General features: G+C 49.0%; 1 protein-coding gene across 1 annotated transcript in view; it reads left to right on the forward strand.

Annotated features, from left to right (window-relative positions):
* Positions 1-14,459, forward strand: part of gigyf1a (GRB10 interacting GYF protein 1a) — a 136,097-nt gene that overhangs the window by 29,239 nt on the left and 92,399 nt on the right. Inside the window, exon 4 of the mRNA XM_078200764.1 lies at positions 10,071-10,147. The gene's annotated coding sequence lies outside the window, so the exon portion shown is untranslated. The remainder of the gene's footprint in view (positions 1-10,070; positions 10,148-14,459) is intronic.

Below are 14,459 nucleotides of genomic sequence, written 5' to 3' on the forward strand. Positions count from 1 at the left end.
TAGCATGGCCAATCCACCTAACCTACACATCTTTGGTCACTAAGGGGCAATTTAGCATGGCCCATCTACCTAACCAGCACATCTTTAGACACTAAGGGGCAATTTAGCATGGCCAATCCACCTAACCTGCACATCTTTAGACTGTGGGAGGAAACCGGAGCACCCGGAGGAAACCCACGTAGACACGGGGAAAATGTACAGACTCCACACACAAGCGACCCAAGCTGGGAATTGAACCTGATTCCTTGGCGCTGTGAGGCAGCAGGGCTAATCCCTTAGGTATGTGTGATGCTGCTCCTGGCCTGCCCACCTTCACTCTTCATTGAACCAGGGTTGACCCACCTGTTTGATAGTAACAGTAAGAGTGGGAGGATGTGCCCGGCCATGAACAAAGAACAAAGAACAGTACAGCACAGGAAACGGGCCCTTCGGCCCTCCAAGCCTGTGCCGCTCCTTGGTCCAACTAGACCAATCGTTTGTATCCCTCCATTCCCAGGCTGCTCATGTGACTATCCAGGTAAGTCTTAAACGATGTCAGCGTGCCTGCCTCCACCACCCTACTTGGCAGCGCATTCCAGGCCCCCACCACCCTCTGTGTAAAAAACGTCCCTCTGATGTCCGAGTTATACTTCGCCCCTCTCAGCTTGAGCCCGTGACCCCTCGTGATCGTCACCTCCGACCTGGGAAAAAGCTTCCCACTGTTCACCCTATCTATACCCTTCATAATCTTGTATACCTCTCATAGAAGAAATCATAGAAACCCTACAGTGCAGAAAGAGGCCATTTGGCCCATCGAGTCTGCACCGACCACAATCTCACCCAAGCCCTACCCCCATATCTATCCACTAATCCCTCTAACCTACGCATCTCAGGACACTAAGGGCAATTTTAGCATGGCCAATCAACCTAACCCGCACATCTTTGGACTGTGGGAGGAAACCGGAGCACCCGGAGGAAACCCACGCAGACACGAGGAGAATGTGCAAACTCCACACAGACAGTGACCCAAGCCGGGAATTGAACCCAGGTCCCTGGAGCTGTGAAACAGCAGTGCTAACCACTGTGCTACCGTGCCGCCCTATTAGATCTCCCCTCATTCTCCGTCTTTCCAAGGAGAACAACCCCAGTCTACACAATCTCTCCTCATAGCTAAGACCCTCCATACCAGGCAACATCCTGGTAAACCTTCTCTGCACTCTCTCTAACGCCTCCACGTCCTTCTGGTAGTGCGGCGACCAGAACTGGACGCAGTACTCCAAATGTGGCCTAACCAGCGTTCTATACAGCTGCATCATCAGACTCCAGCTTTTATACTCTATACCCCGTCCTATAAAGGCAAGCGTACCATATGCCTTCTTCACCACCTTCTCCACCTGTGTTGCCACCTTCAAGGATTTGTGGACTTGCACACCTAGGTCCCTCTGTGTTTCTATACTCCTGATGACTCTGCCATTTATTGTATAACTCCTCCCTACATTATTTCTTCCAAAATGCATCACTTCGCATTTATCCGGATTAAACTCCATCTGCCACCTCTCCGCCCAATTTTCCAGCCTATCTATATCCTGCTTTATTGCCCGACAATGCTCTTCGCTATCCGCAATTCCAGCCATCTTCGTGTCATCCGCAAACTTGCTGATTACACCAGTTACACCTTCTTCCAAATCATTTATATATATATCACAATTGGCAGAGGTCCCAGTACAGAGCCCTGCGGAACACCACTGGTCACAGACCTCCAGCCGGAAAAAGACCCTTCGACCACTACTCTCTGTCTCCTATGGCCAAGCCAGTTCTCCACCCATCTAGCCACTTCTCCTTGTATCCCATGAGCCTTAACCTTCTTAACCAACCTGCCATGTGGGACTTTGTCAAATGCCTTACTGAAATCCATATAGACGACATCCACGGCCCTTCCTTCATCAACCGTTTTTGCCACTTCCTCAAAAAACTCCACCAAATTTGTAAGGCACGACCTCCCTCTTACAAAACCATGCTGTCTGTCACTAATGAGATTGTTTCGTTCTAAATGCACATACATCCTGTCTCTAAGAATCCTCTCCAACAACTTCCCTACCACGGATGTCAAGCTCACCGGCCTATAATTTCCTGGTTTATCCCTGCTACCCTTCTTAAACAACGGGACCACATTCGCTATCCTCCAATCCTCAGGGACCTCACCCGTGTCCAAAGAAGCGACAAAGATTTCCGTCAGAGGCCCAGCAATTTCATTTCTCGTCTCCCTGAGCAGTCGAGGATAGATGCCATCAGGCCCTGGGGCTTTGTCAGTTTTAATGTTCCCTAAAAAACCTAACACTTCCTCTCTTGTAATGGAGATTTTCTCTAACGGGTCAACACCTCCCTCCGAGACACTCCCGGTTAACACGCCCCTCTCCTTCGTGAATACCGATGCAAAGTATTCATTTAGTATCTCCCCTATTCCCTTGGGTTCTAAGCATAATTCCCCTCCTTTGTCCCTGAGAGGTCCGATTTTCTCCCTGACAACTCTTTTGTTCCTAACGTATGAATAGAATGCCTTAGGATTCTCCTTAATCCTGCCTGCCAAGAACATCTCGTGACCTCTTTTTGCCCTTCTAACTCCCCGTTTGAGTTCTTTCCTACTCTCTCTGTATTCCTCCAGAGCTCCATCTGTTTTCAGTTGCCTGGACTTAACGTACGCCTCCCTTTTCATTTTAATCAGATCCTCAATTTCCCTGGTTATCCACGGCTCTCGAATCCTACCTTTCCTATCTTTCCTTTTTACAGGCACATGCCTATCCTGCAGCCTTATCAATAGTTCCTTAAAAGACTCCCACATGCCAGACGCGGACTTACCCTCGAACATCCTCTCCCAATCAACATCCACCAATTCCTGCCTAATCCGGCTATAGTCAGCCTTCCCCCAATTTAGCACCCTGCCCATAGGACAGCACTCATCCTTGTCCATTACTATCCTAAAGTTAACAGAGTTGTGGTCACTATTTGCCACATGTTCCCCTACCGAAACTTTGACGACCTGACCGGGCTCATTTCCCAGAACTAGGTCCAGTATAGCCCCCTCTCTAGTCGGGCTATCTACATACTGTTCCAAAGAACCTTCCAGTACGCATTTTACAAATTCCTCCCCGTCCGGCCCCCAGCTCTAAGCACTTTCCAGTCTGTGCCAGGGAAATTAAAGTCCCCCACTACAACAACCCTATGTTTTCTGCACCTATCCAGAATCTCCTGACATATCCTTTCCTCCACTTCCCGTGGGCTGTTGGGTGGTCTGTAGTACACCCCCAGCATAGTGACTGCACCCTTCCTGTTTCTGAGTTCCACCCACAGCGACTCAGTGCATGACCCCTCTAAGTTGTCTCCCCTCTGCACCGCGGTAATATGCTCCTTAACTAATATCGCTACTCCCCCACCTTTTTTAGCCCCTCCTCTGTCTCACCAAAAACACTTATACCCCGGAATATTCAGCTGCCAGTCCTGTCCTTTTAACCAAGTTTCCGTCACCGCAACCACATCCAAATTCCGCACAAGCATTAAGGCCCTAAGTTCGTCTGTTTTACCCGTTACACTCCTCGCATTGAAGCAGATGCACTCCAGACCTCCAGGCCCAGTCAGGTCCTCCTCCTCCAGAGTGCTCCTCTTCTTAGCTGGCCTTGCCCTGGCCCCCAGCTCAACCCCAGCCTCAGTATTTACTGACCTCCTGTTTTGTTCCCCACCCCCCTGCCACACTAGTTTAAATCCTGCCGAAACACTCTAGCAAAACTCCCAGCCAGGATACAGATTGTGGTTGTATACAATTCGGCTACTTCTGATGGCCCATAGCGATGCCCAGCTTTGAGTTGCCAGATTTGTTCGAAATCTGTCTCACTCAGCACAATGATACCGCCACAGGCACGATGGAAGGTATCCTCAATGTGAAGACAGGACTTGGTCCCCGCAAGGACTGTGCGGTGGTCATTCCTACCGACTTGGAATATAGCGTTCAATTCTGGTCGCCGCACTACCAGAAGGATGTGGAGGCTTTGGAGAGGGTACAGATGCAATTTACCAGGATGTTGCCTGGCATGGAGGGCATTAGCTATGGGGAGAGGTTGGAGAAGCTTGGTTTGTTCTCACTGGAACGACCGAGGTTGAGGGGCGACCTGATAGAAGTCGACAAGATTATGAGAGGCATGGACAGAGTGGATAGTCAGAAGCTTTTTCCCCGAGGGTGGAAAGTCAATTACTAGGGGGCACAGGTTTAAGGTGCGAGGGGCAAGCTTTAAAGGAGATGTACGAGACAAGTTTTTTTACACAGAGGGTGGTGGGTGCCTGGTACTCACTGCCGGGGGAGGTAGTGGAAGCAGATACGATAGTGACTTTTAAGGTGCGTCTTGACAAATACATGAATAGGACAGGAATGGAGGGATATGGTTCCCGGAAGGGGAGGGGGTTTTAGTTCAGACAGGCAGCATGGTCAGTGCAGGCTTGGAGGGCCGAAGGGCCTGTTGCTGTGCTGTAATTTCCTTTGTCCTTTGACACCATGATGGACAGATGCATTTGTGACAGGTAGATTGGTGAGGACCTGGTCAAGTAGGTTGTTCCCTCTTGGTCCTGGCCTGGGTGTACTGCGGTCAGTTAATGCAGTGCAGGCCGCGGCTGAAATCTGGGAGGTTCCTGGCCTCACTTGCTCTGGCAACGAGGCACTGGATTAACTCAGCGAGTGAATCACACGTGCTGACCACGCATGAGCTGCTGTGGAATGCGAACTAGACAACAGGGGATGCCTGCAAGTGACGGGATTGCAGTTAATAATGTCAGGAGGCTCTGTGGCAGCATGGGTGTTGGGCAGGTTGTAACTACCCAGCACAGGGTTTGCAATCTATTTTACAGTATACACTGGGAAGTTGGGGACAGCAAGGATACTTTTCCATGGCCTCAGAGCAGATAACTTTGACCTCAAGATCGATGGACGTAAAGCAGTACATGTGGGATCGCGGTTCATCAGGAAATGATTTTGTCACATGTATTGGGATACAGTGAAAAGTATTGTTTCTTGTGCGCTATACAGACAAAGCATACCGTTCATAGAGAAGGAAAGGAGAGGGTGCAGAACGTAGTGTTACAGTCATAGCTAGGGTGTAGAGAAAGATCAACTCAATGCGAGGTAGGTCCATTCAAAAGTCTGACAGCAGCAGGGAAGAAGCTGTTCTTGAGTCGGTTGGTGCGTGACCTCAGACTTTTGTATCTGTTTCCTGACGGAAGAAGGTGGAAGAGAGAATGTCCGGGGTGCGTGGGGGGCCTTAATTATGCTGGCTGCTTTTCCCCGAGGCAGCGGGAAGTGTAGACAGAGTCAATGGATGGGAGGCTGGGTTTGCGTGATGGATTGGGCTACATTCACGACCTTTTGTAGTTCCTTGCGGTCTTGGGCAGAGCAGGAGCCAGACCAAGCTGTGATACAACCAGAAAGAATGACGTGGTGCATGTGTATTTTTATCTTTGGGGAATGGCCGTTGTTGTTGGTAACGGGCCAGGAGTAGATATGAAATGATCTCCAGCCGAGTCTGTTTCAGACAGCTGGCAGCAAGCTCGTAGACTGACTCCCCCCCTCCTCCTCACAGGCTTCTAAAACTGCATTCCTTTTTCGTGCCCGAGTGACAGCTCGCCGCAGTCAGTCGACTATTCGGCTGCTGCAGCATCACGTCCCAGCCAGATCCACTGGAAGCCTTACTTGTGACTAATAATTAAACTTTACTTTATGTTTTGTGTTCTGCTTCCATCATTTCCAGTTGGCGCAATCATTCTTCTGCATATTTCAAATGATTCAACTATTCCAGCATACATTTCTCCTTCTAGTTATCAAACCAGTGCATCTCTAAGTTTGTTTACTGGTGTCGTAAGTAGGTTTGCATTAACGCTGCAATGAAGTTACTGTGAAAATCCCCTAGTTGCCACACTCCGGAGCCTGTTTGGGTAACACTGAGGGAGAATTTAGCACGGCCAATGCACCCTAACCAGCACGTCTTTGGGCACTAAGGGGCAATTTAGCATGGCCAATCCACCTAACCTTGTCTTTGGACCCTAAGGGGCAATTTAGCATGGCCAATCCACCTAACCTTGTCTTTGGACCCTAAGGGGCAATTTAGCATGGCCAATCCACCTAACCTGCTTGTCTTTGGACCCTAAGGGGCAATTTAGCATGGCCAATCCACCTAACCTGCACATCTTTGGACACTAAGGGGCAATTTAGCATGGCCAATCCACCTAACCTGCTTGTCTTTGGGCACTAAGGGGCAATTTAGCATGGCCAATCCACCTAACCTACACATCTTTGGGCACGAAGGGGCAATTTAGCATGGCCAATCCACCTAACCTGCTTGTCTTTGGGCACTAAGGGGCAATTTAGCATGGCCAATCCACCTAACCTACACATCTTTGGGCACGAAGGGGCAATTTAGCATGGCCAATTCACCTAACCGGCATGTCTTTTGGCACTAAGGGGCAATTTAGCACGGCCAATCCACCTAACCTGCACATCTTTCTGTGGGAGAGAACCGGAGCACCCGGAGGCAACCCACGCAAACACGGGGAGAACGTGCAGACTCCACACAGACAGTGACCCGAGCCGGGGATTGAACCCGGGTTCCCTGGCGCTGTGAGGCAGCAGTGCTAACCACCGTGCCCAACTTGAGGAATGGTTTTTATTTGATTACTTTTTCAAAGCCACTCGCCATTTTGTCTACCCGATTCCTCAAATCCTTTTGCCTGCATAAAGAGACCTCCAGTTTTGTTGTCTTTGCAGAAGACCAGTTTTGTGGCTACACGTGGCGACTAAAACCTCACATTTGCGCTGTTACCCGAGTAAAGTTTCTCCTGTGTGTGTTGTGACTGTCTTGCTACTGTCTAAAGACAGCCATCACAGGCCCTGATATTCCTAACTAATGATTAATGAAGGCTTTACGTTATCTCTTAGCTTGAGTTGCTCAGTGAACCTGTTTATAAAACAGGCTTTTATCACTTGTTCTCCCACTTTTGAAGATGTGGCTTCAAAGTTCCTGTGTGCTCTAATCTTTTAAAGTTTTACTGTCTAGTTGCATTTCTTATCCTTTGCTTTCCTACTGATTTATCTTATCAGCAACCCCCCAATTACTCCACATTACATTGGATTAGATTTAGCCATTTGCCTCTCGTCTGTCGTTCAAGTGTTAGAAGGTTGTCGGACAATCTAGGATGTGGGAGCCCCGCACTGCATTTTGGATTCAACTTGAAACCGAGGCCCTGTCTCGATCCCGACCCCACCCACCTCCTCCTCAAAACTGAGATGAGGAGAAACTCCTTCTCTGAGGGTTGTGAATCTGTGGCACTCGCTGCCCCAGGGTGTAGCGGAGGAAGAATCAATCCACTGATTCCACTAAGAGATGGATATGTTTCTACTGAAAAGCGGGATAAAGGGCGATGGGGAGCAGGCAGCAGAGTGGAGTTGTGACCAGGAGAGAGATCAGCCATGATCTTGTTAAATGGCGGGGACAGACTCCAAGGGCCGAATTGCTTTCTCCCACTCCTAGTTATGTTCCCAAGTGAGTATGAAAAAGGGATAGAAATTAGGAGCAGAATTAGGCCATTCGGCCCTTCGAGCCTGCTCCGCCATTCAATTAGATCATGGCTGATCTCTCCCGGGTCTCAAATCCACCTGTTCCCCATCTCCCTTTAACACATTTTTAAAATCAGAAATATATCCATCTCCTCCTCGAAACCATTCAACGATTCAGACTCCACCGTGCTATGGGGCAGCGAGTTCCACAGATTCACCCCACCCTCTGCGAGAAGTAGTTCCTCCTCATCTCAGTTTTAAATCTCTCAACCTATACCCTGTGACATCTGGTTCCAGATTGTCCCACACGGGGGGAAACATTTGGTCTATGTTTACTCTTATCAATCCCTTTTACAATTTTACATCCCTCGATCAGATCCCCTCTCATCCTTCTAAACTCCAGTGAGTACAAGTCCCAAACTGCTTAATCTGTCCTCGTACGTCAACCCTTCCATTCCCGGAATCAATCTGGTGAACCTCCTCTGAACTGTCTCCAATACCACTCCCACAGTCCAAAGATGTGCGGGTTAGGTTGATTGCCCAGGTTAAAAATTGCCCCTTAGAGTCCTGAGATGCGTAGGTTAGAGGGATTAGATTAGCAGGTGGGGGTAGGGCCTGGGTGGGATTGTGGTCGGTGCAGACTCGATGGGCCAAATGGCCTCCTTCTGCACTGTAGGGTTTCTGTGATTTCTGTGATCCTTCCTCTAATAAGGAGACCAAAACTGGACACAGTACTCCAGATGTGGCCTCACCAACACCCGATACATCGAATCATAGAAACCCTACAGTGCAGAAGGAGGCCATTCGGCCCATCGAGTCTGCACCGACCACAATCCCACCCAGGCCCTACCCCCACATATTTTACCCGCTAAGCCCTCTAACCTACGCATCTCAGGATTCTAAGGGGCAATTTTTTAACCTGGCCAATCAACCTAACCCGCACATCTTTGGACTGTGGGAGGAAACCGGAGCAATGACAACAACACTTTACTTTTATACTCCAGTCCCTCTGCAATAAATGCTAACATCTTATTTGCTTTTCTTTTATTACTTGCTGCACCTGCACTCCGATTTCCTGCGAGTCACGAACACAGACGCCCAGATCCCTCTATCATCCCCTTCAGATCCCCCGTCCTTCTAAATCTCCCGGCGCTATTCTGAAGGTGAATGTGGGAACATTTATTCCTTAATCCACAGCTGAACAAATGAAATTCACCAGTGATTATCACCCTGCTGTTTGTGTGAGCTTGCTGTCTGCAAATTGGTGCTTGCTGTGTTTCCTACATTCCAGCAGTAAAAAGTGGTTATAAAAGGCATGATATGTTTGTCCTCTATATCAATGATCTGGATGATAACGTGGTAAATTGGATCAGCAAGTTTGCTGATGATACAAAGATTGGAGGTGTAGTGGACAGTGAGGAAGGTTTTCAAAGCTTGCAGAGGGATTTGGACCAGCTAGAAAAATGGCAGATGGAGTTTAATGCAGACAAGTGTGAGGTATTGCACTTTGGAAAGACAAACCAAGGTAGAACGTACAGGGTAAATGGTAGGACACTGAAGAGTGCAGTAGAACAGAGGGATCTGGGAATACAGAGATATAATTCCCTAAAAGTGGCGTCACAGGTGGATAGGGTCGTAAAGAGTGCTTTTGGTACATTGGCCTTTATAAATCAAAGTATTGAGTACAGGAGTTGGAATGTTATGGTAAGGTTGTATAAGACATTGGTGAGGCCGAATTTAGAGTATTGTGTGCAGTTTTGGTCACCTAATTACAGGAAGGATATTAATAAGGTTGAAAGAGTGCAGAGAAGGTTTACAAGGATGTTGCCGGGACTTGAGAAACTGAGTTACAGAGAAAGGTTGAATCGGTTAGGACTTTATTCCCTGGAGCGTAGAAGAATGAGGGGAGATTTGATAGAGGTGTATAAGATTTTGATGGGTATAGATAGAATGAATGCAAGCAGGCTTTTTCCGCTGAGGCGAGGGGAGAAAAAAAACAGAGGGCATGGGTTAAGGGTGAGGGGGGAAAAGTTTAAAGGGAATATTAGGGGGGATATAGATCAGTTGGAGACTTGGGCGGAGAGATGGCAGATGGAGTTTAATCCGGACAAATGTGAGGTAATGCATTTTGGAAGGGCTTCTTCACGCAGAGAGTGGTGGGAGTTTGGAATGAGCTGCCAGATGAAGTGGTGAATGCGGGCTCACTTTTAACATTTAAGAAAAACTTGGATGGGTTCATGGATGAGAGGGGTGTGGAGGGATATGGTCCAGGTGCAGGTCAGTGGGACTAGGCAAAAAAAAAAATGGTTTGGCACAGACAAGAAGGGCCAAAAGGCCTGTTTCTGTGCTGTAATGTTCTATGGTTCTAAGGCCTTGAAATCTGCTGATCCTGAATGGCGCTATCAAAATGCAAGCCTTGCATTCTTTCTTTCAACCTGCAAACGTAAAGAGTCTTTACTATCCTCTTGCCAATTGTCTGTTTTCTCCCTTTTCTTCCACCCAGAGGTGCTGAGACCAATTGTAGTGACCCGACTGCCATCCTGGGTGACTGTACAACCAGCTGAGCTACTGGGCAAAACTGTAAGTACAAAACCCCCCTCTCTTGGAATGCGAGAGCCGATTGATGATGTTCCTCTCCCTCACTTTGTGTCTGAAGGATTTCTTCAGCTGTAGATTTGGGGCGGCAGGGTGGCGCAGTGCTTAGCGCTGCCGCCTCACGGCCAGGTTCGATTCCCGGCCTCGGGTCACTGCCTGTGCGGAGTCGGCACGGTTCTCCCCGTGTCTGCGTGGGTTTCCTCCGGGTGCCTCGGTTTCCTCCCACAGTCGGAAAGACGTGCTGGTTAGGGTGCATTGGCCGTGCTAAATTCTCCCTCAGTGTGACCCGAACAGGCGTCGGAGTGTGGCGACCAGGGGATTGTTAATATAAGCCTATTTGTGACACTAATAAATAAAAAACTTAAATCCGTTTGAAAATGAACTTTAAAATTTTAGTTTAAAATTGGACCGCGCCCCATCTCCTTCCAGTATTGTGCCAAGTTCCTTGGTACAGTCCTTCTCCAATTGCAGGGCCTAAGGGCTGTGCAGTTTAAATCTCCTCCCCCTTGCCTCTGCTGTAATTATTTATAGAAGTGCAAGGTGTTGACTCTGATCAAATTGTGGGGATGCCTAAGGTTAGTGTGGTAGGAGCTGTTCTGGTGATGTCCTTCAAAGCTACAGTAATTCTCCTTGTAAGCTTCAGCCAGGCGTCACACTGAACTTTTAGGAAATTAGTCTGTCTGGATTTTATTTATTAGTGTCACAAGTAGGCTTACATTAACACCGCAATGAAGTTACTGTGAAAATCCCCCAGTCGCCACACTCCGGCGCCTGTTCGGGTAACACTGAGGGAGAATTTAGCACGGCCGATGCACCCTAAGCAGCGGGTCTTTCGGACTGTGGGAGGAAACCGGAGGAAACCCACGCAGACATGGGGAGAACGTGCAGGCTTCACCCAGACGGTGACCCAAGCCGTGAATCGAACCCGGTTCTCTGGTGCTGTGAGGCAGCAGTGCTAACTACTGTGCCATCGTGCCGTTTATTTATGAGTGTCACAAGTAGGCTTACATCAACACCGCAATGAAGTTACTGTGAAAATCCCCCAGTCGCCACACTCCGGGCGCCTGTTCGGGTAACACTTCGGGAGAATTTGGCACGGCCAATGCACCCTAACCAGCACGTCTTTTGGACTGTGGGAGGAAACCAGAGCACCCGGAGGAAACCCACGCAGACACGAGGAGAATCATAGAAACCATAGAAACCCTACAGTACAGAAAGAGGCCATTTGGCCCATCGAGTCTGCGCCGACCACAATCCCACCCAGGCCCTACTCCCCTATCCCTACATATTTTACCCACTAATCCCTCTAATCTACGCATCCCAGGACACTAAGGGGCAATTTTAGCACGGCCAATCAACCTAACCCGCACATCTTTGGACTGAGAGAATGTGCAAACTCCACACAGACAGTGACCCGAGCCGGGAATCGAACCCGGGTCCCTGGAGCTGTGAAGCAGCAGTGCTCACCACTGTGCTACCGTGCCGCCCCTTTTTTTTAAAAAAAGAAATAAGTCCTAGCCTGTCCAATCTCTGCCTTTAACTCAGTCCCTTGAGTCAGAAGTCTCATAGAAATCATAGAAACCCTACAGTGCAGAAAGAGTGTGGCGACTGGGGGATTTCCACGGCAACTTCATCGATGTTAATGTGAACCAACTTGTGATGCTAATAAATAAAATAAAAATATTAAGAATTTTAAAGAGCCCTGAATTATTGGCGGGGCGGCGGTCAGTTTGCTGTCTAGTTTTTAAACTCCCTCTCCGGCTGGTGCCTCTGGTGGACAGGATTGCTGACAGTGGTATGTCGCGGTGCGGGTGAACAGAGGGTCTGTTTCAATGGCCAGTCCTTTGTCCTTTTTTTAAAAGAAAAAGGAGTTGCTGATGAGTTTTTGGCCCTGTTCCATGCAGTCAGTAATCTGGCTGCGATAGAAAGTCGTATACATTGTACCAAGTTGGTTAGCCAGTCGGCTTTTTAATTTTTCCCTCGTTAAATGAGGCAAGCAAAAGTCCGTGGCTGTGTGCCAGGCTCGGATAATTTTACACTGCAAACAGATTGCAAAGTATCTGCTGACGTCACCGCAGGCTCTCTTCTTTCTTGCTGTTTTAAAAAGGGATTCCGGGGGCTGTCCCCAGACTTTGTGCCACTGATGCTTCAAATGCGTGCCTGCTGTCTGGGTAAAATCCTGAAGGATTAATTACTTTTAACCCTGTTTTAGCTGGGGAGCTGAAACTTGAACATTTTTTTCCATGTGAGTTGTGATACCAGGTTGTCGCTTGTACATCGTTCCCCGCTCCTCTTTTCCCCATTCCTCAAGAACGGTGATTTATAAAGCCGTGTGCACTCATCCCAGGACCCGGGCTGTGTTTATTTTATTTATTACTGTCACAAGTCGGCTTACATTGACACTGCAATGAAGTTACTGTGAAATCCCCCGAGTCGCCACACTCCCGGCGCCTGTTTAGGTAACACTGAGGGAGAATTTAGCACCTAACCAGCACGTCTTTCGGACTGTGGGAGGAAACTGGAGCACCCGGAGGAAACCCACGCAGACACGGGGAGAATGTGCAGACTCCAACACAGACAGTGACCCCAAGCCGGGAATTGAACCCGTGTCCCTGGCGCTGTGAGGCAGCGGCGCTAACCACTGTGCCATCGTGCTGCCCAACAGTCTTTAACATCTAGCTGAGAGGTCGGACTGGTGCCTCGGATGGTGTCCCATCCAGAAAACAGCTCCTCTGACAATGCGGCCCTCCCCAAATCGGGTGCAAGGCTTTCAATCCTAGAGGCTGTTAAATGTTAACGTTTATTTGTCGCAAGTAAGGCTTACATTAACACCGCAATGAGGTTACCGTGGAAAATCCCCTAGTCGCCACACTCCGGCGCCTGTTCGGGTAACACTGAGGGAGAATTTAGCACGGCCAATGCACCCTAACCAGCACGTCTTTCGGACTGTGGGAGGAAACCAGAGCACCCGAAGAAAACCCACGCAGACATGGGGAGAACGCGCAGACTCCACACGGACAGTGACCCAAGCTGGGAATCGAAGCCGGGTCCCTGGCGCTGTGAGGCAGCAGTGCTAGCCACCGTGCGACCCCAAATAAATTATATTAAATAAATTAACAAATGATAAATTCATTAGCTGGATGCGGGTGTCACTGGCAAGCCCAGCGTTAATTGCCCATCTCTAATTGCCCTTGAGAAGATGGTGGCCGAACTGTCTTTGCAATGTAACTGAGTGGCTTGCTGTGACATTTTAAAGTTTAAAGTTTATTTATCAGTGTCACACGTAGGCTTGCATTAACACTGCAATGAAGTTACCGTAAAAAATCCCCCAGTCGCCACACTCCGGCGCCTGTTCGGGGTAACACTGAGGGAGAATTTAGCACCTAACCAGCACAGTCTTTGAGACTGTGGGAGGAAACCGGAGCACCCGGAGGAAACCCACGCAGACACGGGGAGAACGTGCAGACTCTGCACAGACAGTGACCCAAGACAGGAATTGAACCCAGGTCCATGGCGCTGTGAGGCAGCAGTGCTGACCACTGCTACCGTGCCGCCCATTTTGGAGGTCAGTTAATATTGGGCCGCATCGTGGGTCTGGATTCACCTCTTGGCCTGTTCGAGTGAGGAGGGTAGATTTCTTGTCCTGAAGGACACCGGTGAAGCAGATGGATTTTTACGACAGCCTGTAGCTTTTTATTCCAGATTTATTTAATTCACTGAATTAAATTTTCTCAGTGGGCTTTATTTTGAATGTAGGTTTTCAGATTATTAGCCCAGGCCTCTGTTTTACTGGCTCAGTATCATAACCACTGTGTTCCTGCACTGCTTGAAGTTGCAGAGCAACCCTTGAGAGTTGCTTGTCCCGTTGTAGCCAAGGCTGAAAGCTTAGTTCATAGCGAAATAGCAGAGCAGATACTGAACCTCACCACCTTCTGGCTTGGAATCATAGAATCCCTACAGTGCAGAAGGAGGCCATTTGGCCCATCGAGTCTGCACCGACCACAATCCCATCCTGGCTCTCTCCCCATAACTCCATGCATTTACCGTAGCTAATCCCCCTGACACTCTGGGGCAATTTAGCACGGCCAATCCACCTAACCCGCACATCTTTGGAGTGTGGGAGGAAACTGGAGCACCCGGAGGAAACCCACGCAGACACGGGGAGAGCGTGCAGACAGTGACCCGAGGCTGGAATCGAACCCGGGTCCCTGGCGCTGTGAGGCAGCAGTGCTAGCTACTGTGCAGCCCGGGTACACTGAGGAAAACTTTAACACGACCAATCCACCTAACCAGCGCG

This window comes from Mustelus asterias, chromosome 31 (assembly GCF_964213995.1).
Source record: "Mustelus asterias chromosome 31, sMusAst1.hap1.1, whole genome shotgun sequence".
NCBI lineage: Eukaryota > Metazoa > Chordata > Chondrichthyes > Carcharhiniformes > Triakidae > Mustelus > Mustelus asterias.